Consider the following 15,695-nt stretch of genomic DNA (forward strand, 5'->3'; position numbering starts at 1 on the left):
ACGCTTGCTAGTTTTTCAAGCTTTCTGAGCTTCAGTTAAAAAGACGCATTTTCGTCATTTCTGAAGAAAAAATGTCTCAAGACAAGAAGGTTGCTGCTGAGACGAAGCTGACTGAAGAGGAGAAGCTTTTTGAGGAGAAGAAGGCTGTGAATCCTTACATTGCTATGTCTATTGTAAGGGCTGGCGGAGACAACAACGTCCCTGCCCCTGAAGAAAATGAAGTTGTGATCTACCGGAGCTTCTTCAAGGCTGGACTTCGGTTCCCTTTAAGTAAGTTTGTAGTTGAAGTGCTAAAAACCTACCAAATCTTCCTTCATCAGATCACCCCCGAAGCCATAATAAGGATGGGGGTTTTCGTCCGGTCAGTAAGGATCCAAGGGTTAGAGCCAAGCGCGAAATGCTTCTGCAGCATGCACGAACTTCTGTATGAGACGAAGGCCATGGGTAAAGAACAGTACCACAACAACTTCGGTTGTTATGGATTTATCGACCGTCCCAACGCAAGCCACCCAGTGCCAACATTTCGGAAGAGATGGCCCAGAGCTTGGATGGAAGAATGATTTTATGTGAAGAACGACTTGATAGCGAGGGAGGACATTAAGGAGGTTATCATGCGGCCCATATGGTCCCGCTTCGATCTCCGAAAGCCAAAGGTCGAAATTGATGACACCGCCGAAGCGTGTCAGAAGGCATTCGGTACTGTCTGCTCCTTCATTGGTACAAGAGATTTAATTCAAGAGCATATAACATTCAGAGTAAGGCCGCTTGTAGAAAGTTGGGAAATACCGAAGGAGACCATCACCAAGTCTAGCGAAGGTGACATGGTCCGGCTGAAGTATACATTCAGGTATGGGGATAAGTTCGATGAACCAAACGATGACTGGCTGAAATGCATCGAAGCTACAAGTGATGAGCTGCTTGGAGCTTATTCCAAGGAAGAAGATAATGCGCTATCTGCAGCCTTCGGAGGTCGGGGAAGAAAGAGAATGAACAAAGTTTTTGACACCATCGACTTTGTCTACCCCGACTACCGCTACCCGCTGCGGGGACAGGGGAAGAAGAGAAAAGCTGCTACTTTGGCCGCCCCAGCTAAGCTTGTGCCGAAGGCTGCGGGCAAAAAGATGAAGGTTCTTACCCACCGGCCGCGTTATATTGAACCGGCTGTGGTGCCTGAGTTTGGCGGTGAGGCCTCTTCAGCTGCTGAAACAAGAGAAACTATTCCTCCCGCGCAGAGGACTAAAGAGCCGGCTATAATGCCGAAGGCACCTTCGGTTCACTACAGGAAAAGCCTAAATTTTTGTGGGCCGGTATATTTTCGTCGGCCGGCCCACGAAAATAAGGACGTTATTTTCGTCGGCCTAGTGGCCGATGAATATAATACGTATTTTCGTGGGCCCATTAATGTTTTCGTCGGCAGGCCCACGAAAATACGGAAATTATTTTCGTCAGCCACTAGGCCGACGAAAATAAGCTGTATTTTAGTTGGCCGAGGCTAGGACTGGAAAATAAGCTCGAGGCTCGTGAGCCGGCTCGAGCTCGGAGCGGCTCGCGAGCCTCGAGCGAGTCGAGCCGAGCCAGTATTTTGAGCTCGTTGCGCTAGCGAGCCGAGCCGAGCCGGCTCGTTCTGGCTCGCGAGCTGGCTCGCGAGCTTTGCCAAATTACTTAATATGTAGAATAATAATGGATATTGGGTAATTTTATAGATAGTCAGTTTGTTTCTTAACGTTTCATGATAAATATATGACAATTAATAATTTAGATTACTCATAATGATGAATGATATCTATATATTTATATTTATATACTAATAATTCACTAGATAATGCAATTATATATATCAGGGTGTGGCTCGCGAGCCGAGCCGAGCCGGCTCGCGAGCCACCTTCGAGCCGAGCCGAGCCTGTCTCCCCAGCTCGTGAAATGGGCGAGCCGAGCCGAGCCGAGCTCGGTCAGCCACCGAGCCGCACCGAGCCGAGCCGAGCTCGGCTCGGCTCGTTTCCAGCCCTAGCCGAGGCCAAACCCACGAAAATACATCGTTGACCGACCACTATTTTCGTCGGCCTCACTGAGGCCGACGAAAATAGTGGCCCTACATCGTCGGTCTCAGCCTTCTCTCGCTCGTTTCAAACTGTTCGTCCTCGACCTCGCCGCGCCGCCACACGCTGCCCCCCGCCCACGACGCCGCCCCCACAGCAGCGCCGCCGCACGCCAACGCCGCCGCCGAGCCCCACGCCGCCCAAGCTAACACGCCGCCCGGCCCCCACGACGCCGCCCAAGCTCCCGCGCTGCCCGGCCCCCACAACGCTGCCCGCAGAGCAGCGCCGCCGCCGATCCCCACACCGCCCAAGCTCCTGCGCCGCCCGGCCCCCACGACGCCGCCCGCAGAGCTCCTGCGCCCCTCGCCGCCGCGTCTGCACGTCGCGCCTGCACGCCTGCACGCCGCCCCTGCAGCCGCGCCCCTCACCGCCCGCCCCTGCACGACGCGCCCCTCGCCCCTGCATGCCTGTCGAGCCCCACGCCCGCCCCGCCGAGCCCCACGTCGTCGCACGCCGCACGCGGCCCGCGCGCCCTCGCCCGCCCGCGAAGAAGAGAGCCCGCCGTCCACGAAGGGAGCCCGTGGCCGCCGTCGCGAAGAAGAGAGCCCGCCGTCCGTCCACGCCGCGCTCGCCGTTCATCCACGCCGCACCCGCCATCCGTCCACGCCGCCCTCGTTCACCGCGGTGAGCCTCCCCGTATATAATATTGTTTGTAAGATTGTTATCACACCACATTTGATGCTCACGGCGGCCGTGGCGTGCCGTGCGCGTGCCGTGGCGGCCGTGACGAGCCTCTGTCTTATGGTTGTGCCATTGGCGTATAGGGCACTTCTATCTTATGGTTGTGTCGTTGCATTCTTTGTCTAATCCTCAATGTGAATCTGGTTATGCTCTTGTTAACTGGGATTTTTAATCTCATTGCTATTGCAGTACACTTAATGTGAATGTTATTTGTCTTTTGTTTAATTAGCCTTTCAAATGGACGGTGATCGGAGGGTGATGTCTTTTGTTTATTCTCCGAGATATTTTTTAATGTTTAGAGTTTAGTTTTAATCGTTAACCATAGCGAACCGTATGCGTCACCCGTTCGGGAACGACGAACGTCACATTGGCTTGTGAGGTTCGCCGTTCCGGAATTGTCCATGTATTTTGGACAGCCTGAGAGTGTAGGCCGATGCTTGTGATTTGTGACATGTGCCTTACAATTGACGCGGAATTTTGGTTGTGTAACCCAATTGTTCTCCAACACACCATGTTCAGGCGTGTGCTTGGAGAGCAGCGGGGTTATGCTGCCGAAATTTCGCGGCAATCGTAGGCTACACGTCACAAATCACAAGAATCGGCCTACACTCTTGGGTGGGTTTAGGGCCTTTACCTAATAGGGAGTTCACCTAAGCCACGGACGATCGTTGATGTTCTTTGTCTTTTGTTTAGCCTTTGAAATGGACGGTGATCGGAGGGTGATGTATGACGGGTGGAGAAAGGATGGGGCACATTCGAATGAATGGATGGGTGTAACATAGGCTTTTCTTGAGCACGCTTTCAAAGATGCAACTGGTCGTCTAGTGAAGTGTCCTTGCAATCGCTACGAGAACAAGTGGCCTCAGAAGAAGGAAGAAATGGAGAAACACCTTTGCAAAAGTGGGTTTATGCCGAACTACCTTGTATGGTACCAGCATGGAGAGTCTATTAAACACGTTGACGCGGAGGTGGAACTTGATGACGATCATGATAGGATGGACGACATGTTGCATGATCTTGGTAGGGATGTTGAAATGAACGCTGAGGAGTCGGGGCAGCTTCCACGCGATGCTCAGGAATTCTTCCGGCTACTCACCGCGGGGGAAGAGAGACTGCACGAGCACACTCAGATGTTAGTTCTTGGGACTCTCACAAGACTAATAGCGATAAAGTCAAAGCACAACATTTCAAACAGTGCTTACAACGACATCGTCCAACTGATGGGCGAGGTTCTCCCGGAGAATCATAAGTTGCCAAAGAATATGTACTTCGCAAAGAAGATGTTGGCTGGTCTTGGGATGACATATGAGAAGATCGACGTGTGTCCCAATAGTTGCATGCTATTCTTTGAGGAGGATGACAAGATTGACCGTTGTAAGCATTGCGAAGCTTCTAGATATGTCGAGGTGACAAATGATGAGGGTGAATTGGTAGTTACGAAGGTCGCAGCTAAGCAACTTCGTCGGTTGCCCATCATTCCTCGGCTTTCAAGGTTGTTCCTCAACAAGGAAATAGCTCTGCATATGACGTGGCCAAAGAATGGTGAACGTCTCGTCACTGATCAAGACATAATGGTCCATCCGTCGGACGGTGATGCGTGGAAGGCATTTGACGAGTTTGATCCCGAATTTGCAAACGACCCTAGGAGTGTACGGATTCACACCTTTCAATACCAGTGCAAGCCCTTACTCGTGTTGGCCTGTCTTCATTGTGCCATATAATCTTCCTCCTGAGTTGGTCAATAAAGAAGAGTTCATGTTCCTTGCACTAGTCATCCCAGGCCCCGAGCATCCAGGGCCAAAGCTGAATATGTTTGTTCGCCCTTTAATTGAAGAGCTGAAACAATTGTGAAGAGGTGTGAAGGCTTATGACAGCCATACTGAAAAGGAGTTTACCATGCACGCTGCTTATTTGTGGTCAGTGCATGATCTGCTGGCGTATGGAGATTGGTCTGGATGGTGTGTTCATGGTCGGTTGTGCTGTCCCATATGTATGAATGATACAGATGCATTCAGATTGAAGCATGGTGGGAAAGTGTCATTCTTTGATGCTCATCGACGTTGGACTCCATTCAAACATGATTTTAGGAATTCGCTTACTGCATTCAGAAGTGGAGCCAAAATCAGAAATGGGCCACCAAAGAGGCAAACTGCACCGCAGATAATGGCATGGCATGCTTGTCTGAAGCAAGGAGAAAATGATAGGTTCCAAGGCTACGGGGAGTACGAGTAGGGACAACGATGATGCTGTTTTTCAAAGTCAACCCACAAGTCGTCGCTCCAGAGAGTGCTGACTACGTGAGTACGAGCAGGGACAACGATGATGCTGTTTTTCAACCAGAAGCGGCGTCGAATCAAGACATAGCTCACCGATTCCATGTGACCAATGGAGAAGGCCTTGAAAATCTCTGTTGCAATTCAAGCGACTTAATTGAAGAACCTAGGTCAAAGCGCAAACGACCTGTCGTCGTTAGAAGATCAGTAAGGATCCAACGAAATCAAGAGCGTATGAATAAACAATGAGCCGAAGAAGCATCATCGGATGCAGATGACTTTTGATTAGTATGTTTCTTTTAGTTAATCAATTAAGCTATTGTATTCCAATTTTCACATTATTAATTTTCATATTATTTGTTTCATATACTATGGTTTGACATTAATTTATGTACAGTTGAACATGTTCAAGCATAGGAGATCGAGGAGGAGTGGGGGCAGCGCGGCCAGCGAGGACAGCTCGGGCAGTGGGCTTTTTCAGGGCACCTCACAGAGCCGACAGAGGCAGCAACAACTTCTCGACTGTCTAGACGAAGTCCAAGGTGAGGAGGGTGAGCAGGAGACTCCTCAGCAGGATGCTCATGTGCAGTGTGAGGAGGGTGAGCAGGATGAGTAGGGTGAGCAGGATGAGGAGGTTGACCCTATGGGGGCAGGCAGCGCGGGCGACGCGTCAGATGGTTCTACGTCCTTGAGGTATTATTATGCATATTACTTTAATTGATATTGGTTTTTAATCATTTCATCATATTGAATTTACTTGTATACTTAGGTATAAAAAGAGCAATGCGCTTGGTCCGAGACCTACCGAGAGGAGGCTCATCCGGCCGCATGGAGAATTGTGGGGCTTTTTTCTGTTGTGTTAATTTTTTAATGTGAACGTGATTGCACTGGTTTACTTGTTTTATTAATGTTTGTAGGTCATGGGAAGACTTGAATTGGGACGGTACAGGCATACGTTCCAAGGTGAACGCGGTGTTGGGTAGCCTCTGTCGCTTCTACTACCCTGGCGTGGTGGAGCTCAATGGCGAGAGGTTCGCGGCTATGCAGTGGGCCGACTGGGGTCTAAAGGACTATGTCCAGCCAGGGGAGTCAGGGGAAAGCAGTAGCGGAGGGGGAAGTTCAGAACAAAAATGAAGGACTTGTCAGGTGGCTGTGTGGGACGAGTTCTGGGTGAGTTTACTTTCGTAGATAAGCAATTCACTGAATTATTGCTTCTCCTAATCTTACTTTAACTTAACTTCTCCATTGATATGTAGGGGAGGTTCCAATTGCCGAATTAGATCTAGGAAGATCAGGCTCAGTGGGCACGTGTGAAGAGGCACTTTCGGAAGTGCGCTGATAAGATAATCAAGGATGCCATGTACAATGCTCGCATCGCGGCCGTCAACTACTACTACAAGAAGATAAAGGGGCAGAAAATGAGCAAAGCATTAGGGGCCAATGAGATCTACCTCACAGGGGAGCAGTACCTGGAGAGCGTTGTGGATTGGCTGGTGAAGGACATGGAAGCCTGGAGGTGGTTGGCTAAGAGATGGGCGTCGCCAGAGTGGATTGCAGAGTCCCAGAAGCACCGTACCAACCGTGGCACTAAAGGACCGGGGCACAGGTACGGCGCCGATGGACACCTTGGTACCGCACGCCGCATGGTAAGTATATAAATCAAACTTGTATGTTACATCTATGAAAATTCTATGGTTTAACTCTTCCTTTTCATGCAGGAAGCTGAAAGTGGAGTTGCTCCAAGTTTTATGGAGGTTTATGTCCGTGGTCACCGTGGCCCTGATCCGGCGAACCCTGATGTGCTATGTAGCGAGGCGACAAGGGAGAAAATGGTAAACAAGTTTGTATTTACGAATTAAATTGCATGTTTTGTGTCTAACTCCAACTCTAACTTTCTATGCAGAATGCATATGGGGAGGAAATGACTCAACGCCATGGGCCTGACTTCGACTGGATGCATTCAGACTTAGATGCCTCGGCGTTGTACCGCAGTGGTGGGGGTAGAAAGCATGGCAGGTGAGGTGTTTGTGTTTGATTCGACGATTTCATTAACACGAATGTGTCCACTTGATGGCTCAACTATGTGTATCATGCAGGTTTGCCTTTGGCACCGGCGTTGTGGAGTATAATAGGACAATAGGTCAAGGGAAGGCATCGTCTTCGAGAGGGAGTTCTCGCTCCTCCAGGTCTGCTCGAGAGGCTTAGCTGGAGGAGGAGACTCGGGCAGCACAGGAGCAGGCTCGAGCAGCACAGGAGCAGGCTCGAGCAGCGCAGGAGCAGGTTGGGCAGCTGACGCAATATATGGCTTCTTATTTTTCAGGTAATTCATCTATCTCATCACGTGTCGTCATTGAATTCAAAGTATAATGTTGCGATTCTAACGTTGCATCCATTTGCAGGAAATGACTACTAGACTCGGCCCTGATATGAACTTGCCCGCTTTTCGCCCTCCCCAGGTAACACTATCTGAAAACTTCAATTCCATAGCAACTCTTTTTTTTATTATCAAAAATGGCTCGCAGGCACAAGGATGGGGACAGTGGCCAGGACAAGCTCAAGCGTCGCAGCCACAGTGGACCGGTGTTGGGTGGACGCAGGCTCCTCCAGGCACTTGGACGCCTCCACCACCCCAAGGATCGCAGCCAGTCCCGGGATGGGTGCCACCGGTCTCACAGCCACCGGCGGGCTCTCAGCCATTTCAAGCGTGGATGGCACCACCACCGACGGGGTGGGTGCCACCACCTCTGGGGTGGCCAGCACAACAGTACCCGTGGATGCATGCACAGCCTCCTCCTCACCATGGATCACAGGTGAAGTTCCATGTTTAGTTTTATGCACATATTGACCAAACACAACAATGTATAGGTATTGGGATAGCAAAATACAGCCTTATTTGAATGATTGATGAATTGCAGGGTTCAGCGTCACATGCTCATGGATCGGAGGGTGCCGTCAACGTCCAAGACTTCCTCGTCCATGGTTCTGGAGGGAGTGGCCACCTTCCTGGTGGCAGAGGAGGGAGTGGCCAAAACTCCCCCAGCCCGCCGGAGTGAGTAGTGAGTAGTTAGTAGTGAGTAGTGAGTAGTGAGTAGTGAGTGTGTTTTGCGAATTGTGTATTTGAATGGACAATGGACTTATGGACTCTGTACTTATTTGAATGGACTATGGACTATTTATGTATATGTGAATGTGTTTTGTGAATTATGTATTTTGCTTGTGAATCTGTATATGTGAATTGTGATATTGTGTATTTTGCTGTGAATTATCAATAGGTGCAGAAAAATCTGTTTTGGGGGGGGGGGGGGACCATCAATTTTCGTCGGCCTCGGTGGTGGCCGACGAAAATATCCTGGGAACATATTTTCGTCGGCCATCAGCGGGCCGACGAAAATATCGGGCACGTATTTTCGTCGGCCCCACCTGGCCGACGAAAATAGCCCGGGCACGTATTTTCGTCGGTCACCTCCGGGCCCACGAAAATAGTCAGTCGACCATCTATTTTCGTCGGCCTTGGGAAAGCCGACGAAAATAGGTCTTTTTCGTCGGTACCGACGGAAATAGGTGCCTATTTTCGTCGAACTTATTTTCGGCGGCTATTTTCATCGGTTTAAGTTTATTTTCGTGGGTTTTTGGCCCACGAAAATTTAGGCGTTTCCTGTAGTGGCTGAGCTAGTTGAAACAAAGGTTGACAAAGATAAGGCTGAAAGGTCAAAAACTGAACAAGTAACAAAGATGCCAGAGATTTTAAGCCCTTCAACAGAAGCAACAGCGCCGAAGATACAAAAGAGTTTTGCCACAACTCCTAAGAGGAGGATGGTAAATGTGCTAGATGTTGTATTAGAAATAGAAAAAACCTTGAATCCTGCTCCTACCAAAAGAATTGCCGAAGCTTCTAAAGCGCAACCCGAAGCTGAAATGAAACATCCAGAAGTCGAAGCTACAATAATTCAAACTGAAACCAAAGCTAGGCCTTCAGAGCCCGCTGAGATAAAGCCTGCCAAAATTGAAGAAGAGGCAACAGAAGAAAAGGCCGCAGAGCAAATTTTGTCTGAAAAGGTTGCAACTCCCGAAGCTTTAAAAGAGAGCATTGATTACATTATTCGCCATGCTTCGGGAAAGGGACTTTCTCAAGAAGAAAAACAAGAAGCACAACATTATGCCCAAAAATTGAAATACCCAAAGGGGGCATTAGTGTTTAATGGTAGTGGGGAAGAAGATTTTTTGTACTGTCTCCCGGATAATAAAGAGATATCTGTCTGTCGGGAGATAGGTAGAAGCATCGGATTCCAGAAGCTGGAAGATGGGCTTTCAATATTATCAAAGGATGAGCTCACTGACAGTTTGGCGTATAATAGCATAAAGGTATAAAAGCTAATTTTGTATTTTGTAAATGAAATATTTTATTTGTTTATAGTTAATTCCGTCCTCCTCTTGCAGGGCTTAATCCTTAGCAATGCCCTCAGAGCACAGAAAAACAGTGAAGATGAAGGATATACAATGGCTCTGAACAACCTTCATTCAGAGATAATCGAATTAAGGAACGAAGGTCTTGAAAAAGAAAAAATATTGATTTCATTGGTAAACAAAGTGAAAGAAGATGAAGCTAGTTTTACGGCTCAAGCTGAAATTCAAAACAATGAGATCGAAGACCTTCGGAAACAGCTGGCCGAAGCCAAAGTGTGGTCTCACAGAGGCCAACCAAGATATTAGTGAATATTGGAAGAACTATTTAGAAAAAATAGTTGAATAACTTCGCACATCCAAAGAAAGATGCTTCGAAAAATCCCTGGGCTGCGTGGAGAAGATAAAGGCTAGCTTCGCCAACGTGGGCGCCTATTCCAACGAAGATAACTTTATACGAGGCGACCCTGAAGGTGTTATCGAATGGATAAGCAGAGAGGCCGAAGCTTTTGAAGAAATTTTAAGTGATCGCAGGGATGTCTGTGCGTTCTCCGGTGCAAGAGGAATTTTAGCCATCGTGGAGAAGGCGGGCTATGACCATGTCAAAACCCTGGCCCAGGCCGAAGCTGCCTTCTCCGTGGATGACACAAAGGATCCCTCAGCCGAAGCAAGTTTAATGGGTGGAAAATTTTACACTGACATCTGGGCAAATGGTGGCCGCGAAATGGCTCACGAAATTATGAAGAAAATTGAAAAAGATATTCATGACGCTCGAGTGGCAGCGAAACAAGCTGAGGAAGCTACAGAACGCGAGAGACGCATATGTATTATTTTGTGGCCTTTAGCTTTGGCGTTTGTTTTTATAACTTCGGACTTAACCTTTTCCTTCTTCAGCTGAATTATCTCTGCCACCGGAACCGTTCGATCCCCTGGCTGATCCAGAAACGAAGGAAGCTTTGGAGATTATTGGCATGGCTGAATCTATTGTTGACGAAGTTGTCAATAAATTGCTGAATGAAATTGCGAGAAGGTCCTAAAGGAAGACTAGGACTTTTTGTAAAAACATTTTGAAATGGTCACTGTAACTTTATTGTGACAAGAATATAATATTTGATGTGTATATTTTTGAATCTAATATGTAAATTATTTGTAATTCACTTCTTCGTGATGCATGAAACTTTATATACATACCATTTTTGAGCCTTCGGCAAAAAAACACCATCCCTTCTTTTCGTGCTTCGTAAAGAAAAAGATCCATCTTCTGAATGATGACTCCACTGTACCTTGCACATGTTAATGACTTTACTCCGTGTAATTCTGCGAGATATTTCCAGAATTTTGACAGGGTACTCTGAATAAGTAAAATCCTCATTAACATTCAGTTCTTCCATGGGTAACTGTTCCTCCGTTACTCTCAAGCACTTCTTGAGTTGTGACACGTGAAATACATCATGCACATCCGACAAACTATCAGGTAGCTCTATCTGGTAGGCTACTTCACCTTTTCTTTCCAAAATCTTGAATGGGCCAATATAGCGAGGAGATAATTTTCCACTAACCTTAAATCTTTTCATTCCTCTCATCGATGGAACTTTAAGGTACACGAAGTCTCCTACTTCGAATATCAACTCTCTTCTTCTATTATCAGCATAGCTTTTCTATCTTGACTATGACGTCTTCATATTCTCTCTGATAATCTTCACTTGCTTTTCTGCTTCTTGGAGAATTTCTGGACCAAATACTTGACTTTCTCCGGTCTAATTCCAATAAAGCAGTGTTCTACACTTTCGTCCATAAAGTGCTTCAAATGGTGCCATTTTTAGATTTGCTTGATAACTATTGTTATATGAAAATTCTGCATAAGGCAAACTTTTATCCCAGCTTCTACCATGCTTTAGAGCGCAAGCTCTTAGCATATCTTCCAACACTTGGTTTGTTCTTTCCGTTTGTCCATCCGTTTGCGGATGATAACCTGAACTAAAGTTTAGCTTGGTATCCATGGACTCATGTAGTCTTTTCCAAAAGCGCGAGGTAAACTGGGTTCCTCGATCTGATACGATCTTCTTTGGTACTCCATGCAGACAAACAATCCTTGACATGTATAACTCTGCTAACTGGGCTCCTGAGTAAGTTGTCTTCATAGATATAAAGTGTGCCACTTTAGTCAATCTGTCTACTATGGCCCATATTGAATCATAGCCATCCCGAGTACGGGGTAGTCCAACTATGAAATCCATACTGATTTCTTCCCATTTCCATTCAGGTACCTTGAGAGGTTGTAGTAATCCTGCTGGTCTTTGGTGTTCAACTTTAACTCGCTGACACACGTCACACAATGCAACATGAGTAGCAACATCTCTTTTCAAACCGTACCACCAATACTTTTCCTTTAGATCCTGGTACATCTTTGTACTTATAGGGTGAATAGAGTATGCCGAATCATGAGCTTCTCTCAAAATAAGTTGGCGCAGGTGTTCGATTTCCGGTACATAGATTCTCTTTTTAAACCATACTGTGCCTTGATCATCTTCCGTGAAATCTGGGGCTTTACCCAAACCAATTTGTGTCTTAATTTCTTTGATTTTCTCATCAGACTCTTGTCCTTTACGAATCTCTTCTTCCAAAGTAGATTCAAGTTCCATAACCGTTGCTTCGATATTATTGAGCATTCCAAGGTTGAGTTGCTCCATTTCCCAGCACAATTCCTGTGACATCAAATGAGTAGTGATGTTGTTCACTTGAACCTTACGGCTCAAAGCATCAGCCACTATATTTGCTTTTCCTGGGTGATATTGTATTTCCAAATCGTAGTCTTTGATCAACTCAAGCCATCTTCTCTGTCTTAATTTGAGTTCTTTCTGAGTGAATATATATTCCAAGCTTTTGTGATCCGTGAAGATTTTGCACCTGTTTCCAATCATATAGTGTCTCCAAATCATCAAAGCATGCACTACGGTAGCTAGATCCAAATCATGCGTAGGATAATTCTTCTCATGCTTCCTCAACTATCTTGAGGCATAAGCTATTACTTTTCCTTCTTGCATTAGTACACATCCAAGTCCAAGGTGTGATGCATCGCAATACACATCAAATCTCTTCTGAATGTCTGGCATTACCAATATTGGTGTAGTGGTTAATCTTTTCTTGAGTTCCTCAAAACAATTCTGTCATGCTTCATCCCACTTGAATTCTTTACCTTTCTCTAGTAGAGAGGTAAGAGGTTTCACTAACTTGGAAAAACCTTCAATAAATCTTCTGTAGTATCCTGCCAATCCAAGAAAACTTCTGATCTTGGATGCATCCTTTGGTTGCTTCCAATTTAGTATTTCACTTATCTTTCTTGGATCTACTTTAATTCCACCATCAGTAACAATATGTCCTAAGAAAGCAACTTCCTTCAGCCAAAAATCACACTTCGAGAACTTTGCATACAATTGGTTGTCACGAAGCTTTTGTAGGACTAGCCTTAGATGATCTTCATGTGTCCTTAGATGATCTTCATGTGTTTCTTCATTCAGAGAGTATATCAGTATGTCGTCAATGAATACGACCACAAACTGATCCAGATATTCCATGAATACTTTATTCATCAAATTCATAAAATATGCTGGTGCATTAGTCAGTCCAAACGACATGACCAAAAACTCATATAATCCATATCTCATAGTGAAGGCTGTCTTGGGTACATCTTCTGCTCAAATCTTTAACTGATGATATCCCGACCTTAGATCTATCTTCGAGAATATCTTAGCTCCCTTCATTGGATCAAATAAATCTTCAATCCGAGGTAATGGGTATTTATTCTTGATGGTTACTTCATTCAAACTTCTATAATCAACACACATTCTCCTCGAACCATTTTTCTTGCTCACAAATAGAACTAGGGCTCCCCAAGGGGATGAACTTGGGCGAATGAAACCTTTTTCTAGTAATTCCTCTATTTGTTTCTTCAGTTCAACTAAATCGTTGACATCCATTCTATAGGGTGTTTTTGAGATAGGTGCAGTTCCGGGTAATAATTCAATAGAAAACTCTATATCACAGTCAAGTGGCATACCTGGTAATTCCTACGGAAATACGTCTGGGTATTCACACACTACCTTGATATTTTCCAGGGGCTTTTCTTCCAAATGATTTACCATTGTTTCTCCTTTTGCATTTGTTGGCTTGTCTGTGCTAACTTGGATTCTTTCACCTTGTGGATTTGTCAGCATAATTGTTCCTTTGGCACATTGTATCACTCCATCACAACTTTTCAACCAGTCGCATCCAAGGATCACATCAATACCGTTGGATCCTAAGACCACTAGGTTTGGCTGGAAAATCTATTCCTTGAATCTTGATATTAACATGGAGGCATGAATGTGTGGCCTTCATGTCACCTCCCAGTGAACTAATGTTTAACATCTTCTTAAGAGGGTGCTTTGGTATGTTATGTTTTTTCACGAATGACTCAGTTATAAATGAATGCGATGCTCCAGAGTCAAATAAAACTGATGTAGGTATGGAGTTGATAAGAAACATACCATACACCACGTCGGCATCCTCAGGCACTTATTCAGCTGTGACGTGATTGGCTCTTCATCTACTCTGGTTCTGCGGAGTTCTGTTCTGTGTGAATCCACGAGCAGGGCTGTTCTGGGCATTCATCTGGTTGTTGCTCTTTTGAGGTGTCTGCTAGTTGCGCCTAGGGCAGTTGTTAGCATAATGGCCAAGCTCACCACACTTGAAACAACCATTGGGTTGGACTGGTGCGTTGTTGCTTTTGGCCTACGCGTTCACGGCGCCACCCTGACAGGTCTGCGAACTACCACCAGACCTTTGGTTGGTCTGAGAGTTGTTCCTCTGCTGGTTCTGACTTTGATTGCTTCTCTGACCTTGTTGTCCAGAGCGTTGCACTTGATAATTATTTCCAGACTAATTTCCAGAGCAGAACTGAGAACCTTGCGAGTTGTTTGGGCGGGTGTTCCTACTTGTCACACCCGGTTTTAGAAGGCAAACCGAATGCGAACCATGTACGTGCCAGGATCAGCAATTCACGTACACAACAGTTATATAATTGGACATCATCACACAGTGCTCAAATAATATAAAAGGTAATAATAGTCGATTACCACTACAGGAAACACATAAATTTTCGTGGGCTGGCATATTTTCGTCGGCCGGACCACGAAAATACTGCAGTTATTTTTGTCGGCCTCGTGACCGACGAAAATGTGGCGAATTTTCGTGGACCGGGAAATTTTTTCGCCGGCCGGCCCACGAAAACGGCAGTTATTTTCATCGGCCTCTTGATCGACGAAAATGTGGCGTATTTTCGTGGGCCAGGGCCTTGCCGACGAAAATAACCTCTTGACCGACCACTATTTTCGTCAGCCTCAGCCCGGCCGACGAAAATAAAGGCCCTAAATCATCCCCCGGTCGCGCGCCCGCACCTTCTCGCTCGTTTGAATCCCCGCCGCGCCGCCGCCCGCACGCACGCTCGCCCGTCGCCGCGCTGCCGCTCGCTGCACGCGCCGCCGCCCGCACCTCGCCGCACCGCCCGCAAGCCCGGTGCCCCTCGCCGCGCTGCCCGCACTCCTGCGCCGCTGCCCGCACGCATGACGAGGCGCCCCGCACGCCCTCGTCCCTCGCCGCGCCGCCCGCCCCACGCCACACCGCCGCTCGCATGCCTGACGAGGCGCCCCGCCCGCCCCTCGCTGCGCCACCGCCCGCATGCCCGCCATCCGAGGCGCCCCGCCCGCCCCTCGCCGCGCCGCTGCCCGCACGCCGCCGTCCGAGGCGCCCTGCGTCGCGTCGCGATGGCCTCCCTACGCCGTGCCACTGCCCACACGCCTGCCGCCGAGGCACGCCGCGTCGTCGCCGGCCGCCCCGCCCGCCTCGCTCCACCCGCCCGCTCTGTCGCGAAGGCCTCCCTGTGCCGTCGCCCACATTTTCACCATCAAGCAAGTATAATCGCCGAGGCCCCGAGGTCATTAATTTATATTAGTCATCTTGTCGTGTTGTGATTAGTTTAACTGTTGATTGCTTTAATTCAAATTCATATTTGTCTTCGAGTTATTTTTTAATGTTTAGAGTTTAGTTTTAATCGTTAACCGTAGCGAACCGTATGCGTCACCCGTTCGGGAAAGGCGAATGTCACATTGGCTTGTGAGGTTCGCCGTTCCAGAATTGTCCACGTATTTTGGACAGCCTGAGAGTGTAGGCCGATGCTTGTGATTTGTGACATGTGCCTGACGATTGA

Source organism: Zea mays, chromosome 7, assembly GCF_902167145.1.
Source record: "Zea mays cultivar B73 chromosome 7, Zm-B73-REFERENCE-NAM-5.0, whole genome shotgun sequence".
Classification (NCBI taxonomy): domain Eukaryota; kingdom Viridiplantae; phylum Streptophyta; class Magnoliopsida; order Poales; family Poaceae; genus Zea; species Zea mays.